Below are 4,336 nucleotides of genomic sequence, written 5' to 3'. Positions count from 1 at the left end.
CCGTTCAGCCAGTTCCTCCGTCTCCGGAGGACCTGCTCTGATTTACAAGACTTTTACAAGCATGCTGATGCCTTAAAATGCAAATTTAGAGATAGGGGGTATCCAAAAAAACTCTTGACTCCTTCCCTTAAGCGTGCTAGGTTTTATGACCGAGTTGCTTTGGTCAATAAACCGATAGCCAAGAAGGAATTACCTAACAAAGTGGTGTTTGTCAGCAAATTCTGTAATTTGAGCAATCAAATTAAGAACATTGTTAATAGAAATTGGCATATTCTTAATCATGAAGAAGAGGTGAAATTGGAAAGACCACTGTATGCATTTAAGAAAAACAATAATCTAAGAGATATGTTGGTGCATACATACCGTGAAGAAAAATGTGAGAGCCAGAGAACAATTGGAAATTACCCAGCAACTGGTAATTACAGATGTGGAACTTGTAATATCTGCCCCCAGTGCCTACAAACTAAAGAGATCACACACAATGGTTGCACAATGAGAGCCAGTACTCTTAACTGCAGGAGTAAAAATGTGATTTACTTTCTCAGATGCCCTTGTGGTTTAGGCTATGTGGGGGAAACGGGGAGAGAACTACGAGTCAGGCTACAAGAGCACAGATCAGCAATTAAAACAAAAAAAGTGACTGCGCCCCTTGTCACACATTTTCTCGAGTCTGGACATGGAGAAAATGACTTCATGTGGTTTATTTTGGAAAAGGTTAGAGTAGATAGGAGAGGTGGCAATATTACCAACAAGCGGAAAGCACGTGAACAATGGTACATTTCTAAACACTGTACATTAGGGGTTGAATTCGAGAGAAGAATGGGAAAATTTGTTAGTGGTTAGATGAGGAGGACTAGTATCTATCTTGTGCTTTTTCGCTGTAAGGCTCACTTCCCTGTTGAAGTGGTCATCTAACCGTCTCTTAAGGGTGTGATCTTTTCCCTACCTCTGAAGGAACACTCTATTAGGGGTCAAGAGCAGTGTTTTGGCTAGGGGAGTGCCTTCTGCCATTAATTTGGGTTCCCTTAAGCTAAAATGTATCTTTGAGTCTTAATAATAACAATTAAAGGCAGGGGCTGACCATTTTACTGTAACCACCTTTGATCCCTTGATGGTTTACCTGTCTTTTCAGAAATTACACGGCATTTTGATGCTATGTCCTTTCATTTATTTCACTTTATTGCCTGTTGTATTTCTTGGGTCTTCCGCCTGTTTAAAATGGCGGCTGTTTCTCGAAGGTGTTTGTGTGTGATACCTGCTCTATTATACGCAAGAGGGATGGGGCTAGCGGTGTATTTTCCACTTGATTACACAGTTAAAGTATTTAGGAATATTAGTAAAGATGTAAGGTTTATTGAGAAAAGATCCTTCTCGATATTTTACATTGGCTATCTTTTCGATATAGTTTCAATTACTTTTTGCGTGAGCAAATATGGCCTTAAACTAATATCTGTGATAGTGACTGTTGTCAATAGGTACAATCAGATTCCGCACCGCATTAGGTGTAACTGTACTCATCGCACTCTTCCAAGATGGCGCGCCCATTTGCGGGCGTCTGGATATTATTTACATCCAGTTGGTATTACCCCGGAAGAGGTGTGTTTAATCCCTATTGCCGACGCAATTAAGGACTCGGTATTTAAATTTTCCGTCCTTCGTGAATTAAGCTTATTCGACTAAGAAGACCTTACCGTGTGTACCGTAACAAGCCTAATTGAGGTGGGTCCTGACTACAGATGGCTATGGGCTGGATGGGGGATAGGTGGTTCGCTGTTTGTAAAGAAAAAATGGCTTATCTAAATATTTTTGAATTTTCCTACAGTGCGTAATTTGGCACCTATCCTAACTCTGGGACATCTGTTTGCCCACACCCCACGAAGGCACGGTAATCCATTATTGAGATAGTGTTTAAGGTAACTCTTCGAACCAGACATCCGGTTCTTATCTTATTTTATCCAATTTGGAAGCTTGTTAGGCACTATTAGGAGGGGTTCTGATTAATTGCAATACAGTTGCGCCCTACCACTGAGCATTATGTTGTTGTAATGACCAATAGTACCAAGTGGTAGATAAGTGTGACTTGAAGGTTTCTAGTATCGAACCAGATACCTTGGTCCTACTTCGTTTACTGGATAGATTTTGGGATCGTAACGATAAAATGGTGATGTCCGGATGTTTTGCAATCGGTCTAAGGAGACATATCACTAAATTTAAGACGGGTGTGTCTTTAAGATATGATATCGATCCTGCAACTAGGGGTTCTGATCAACTGCCGGAGGGTTTATTCGTACTATCATTCACGAGGTTGGTGTAGGGACTGATAGCTTGATTGCGAGACGGGTTTGTCCTTTTGTTGAGGACAGGGTTGCTGAATGGACAGGTATCGTTAGTGGCCATTCTATTATCTGCAACACTTCTAGTGTATCCCGTTTCTTTCAAATAATTCTTTGGTGTAGTCGAAATCCATTTCCACACCTCTGAGTGATTGTAATTTCGGTATCCAGGAGGAACCGAAAATATATATCGTCTTTGAAAGATCATTGAGAAAATGTACAAACTTACTCACTTTGTTTATAGGTCTCTTGAATTTCTCTCCTTGGAAAAACGAATAAAGACTGCATCCAGATAGAGGAAATAGTGTCCTGAGGTCCATTTAGACCCGGAGTCGATGAAATTAAGGTACATGGAATAGTATCTAACTTTTAGATAGTATAAACGATTCATTATTCCTATCTAGGCACCAAATAAATACATTTGGTATTTCATTTTCTATCTAAATAGGTACCATATAATTGTGAAGAAGTTTCCTGAATATGTATAAAAATTAAATTAACAGAAGCTTTGACAGGATCCATATGGACACAGCCTATTAAAGAACAAATGTGAGTTCTATACTGGATTGATACGTGTAAGAAGTAATGCGAAGAGGATAGTAATTGGTCCCGTAGCAGGATTAGGGACTATCCTTTCTCTGTCAAACATAAGTAGGAGTGCAGATACTATAATATAGCACTTGTAATAAACTTAGCAAGATTTTTTTCACTATGATCTTATATGGTATAGCCCTATCACAGGCTTAATAGATATACTTGAATGATAGCTTATTTATTTTGTATCAAGTGGGTTCCTACCAACATACCTTATTGGTTGTAAAATAAGGAAGCCTAGAGTGGTGCTGATGTATGGTTGTCTGATTATTAGTTGTAGGATGAAGGTTGTGGACAGTTTTAATGTGCCATAAAGAGAGAAGAAATAAATTTGGGAATTGATTAAAATGATGTTATATGTTTTTTTCAGATTATTTTGTTTTAGGATAACTGTTATTGGGATTCTATTGTGTATTTCCTGAAGAAGGTGTTGGCTGTGAACTATTGCCCACCGAAACGCGTCGATGCTCTTAAAAGAGGAAACCACCTAAAATCTATGATTACTGGTTTGTGTGACACACATTCGAAAGTGGTATCATTCAGGGTCGCAATTGATAAATCTTTGATTTGGTGATTTCCTTATGTCAATAGGATTATTTTTTCCTTTTTACTTTGTTCCCAATTTTATGTCCTGTGGTGTATATTAATGTGTATGTCTTTCTTTATATTATTAAAAATATACTGATTGTTTTTAAGCAACATTTTATGATCATTTGTATACTGATATGCTGTCACTGTCTTTGCTTCATTAATAGCTACGTGACTTTGTACATCGTTGAATTTGTACACTATTTTATGAATTGTTAAAAAATGTTCCTGATTTATTTCTTCTGTTTTTATTATGCTCATGCTGTCCATCCTCATCCCCTTGGTGTGAAAGTTGTGTTGATTTAAATGCTTTGGTGACAAGGAGGCTTTATTCTTTTGACTAAGGGGGAGAAGGGTGCAAGGCGGAGAAGGGTGTAAGGTGGAGGGGGAGAAGGGGAGAAGGGTGCAAGGCAGAGCATGAGGATCGTCTAGCAGCACCAGGCCTGTCATCAGTTTTTACGGACCCCTATACAAACAACTACTGCTTAGGCGTGATGTGTATTAAAAGAAAATCCCTTTTTAACAAATCAGTATGGCGCATTCCTATCGAGCGGAATCTGTCCATGTTGCCTGTTCAACTTGCCAAGACCGGCATGAAGAAACTTCAGGAAGCACTGGCTCCTTAGGAGAAGGAGAAATCATTGCGCGTTCGCGCTCCTTCTCAGTCTGACAAAACAAATCGCGAACGACTCCTGTGTGAGGCATACGTCCTATTTTCACCTTCAGGTCGAACCGTTGCCTCCGATTAATTCTTTGAGAGTGGGATAGTTTGAGGTGACAGGATTCCTATGGCTCCCACCTGTTTAGTTCAACAGTCAAGG

General features: G+C 39.3%; 1 long non-coding RNA gene across 1 annotated transcript; it reads left to right on the top strand.

The window, feature by feature from the left end:
* The first annotated feature begins 1,608 nt into the window (after positions 1 to 1,608).
* On the top strand, positions 1,609 to 3,734 carry LOC146857273 (uncharacterized). Its single transcript, XR_014979559.1, has 5 exons — positions 1,609 to 1,719; positions 1,823 to 1,913; positions 2,578 to 2,679; positions 2,782 to 2,882; positions 3,298 to 3,734. It is a non-coding gene; the product is annotated as an uncharacterized LOC146857273 (long non-coding RNA).
* The last annotated feature ends 602 nt before the right edge of the window (positions 3,735 to 4,336 follow it).

The sequence above is a fragment of the Triturus cristatus genome, chromosome 3_2 (assembly GCF_964204655.1).
Source record: "Triturus cristatus chromosome 3_2, aTriCri1.1, whole genome shotgun sequence".
NCBI lineage: Eukaryota > Metazoa > Chordata > Amphibia > Caudata > Salamandridae > Triturus > Triturus cristatus.
Note: the sequence above shows the minus strand (reverse complement) of the source record. Positions and strands in the feature narration are given on the sequence as shown.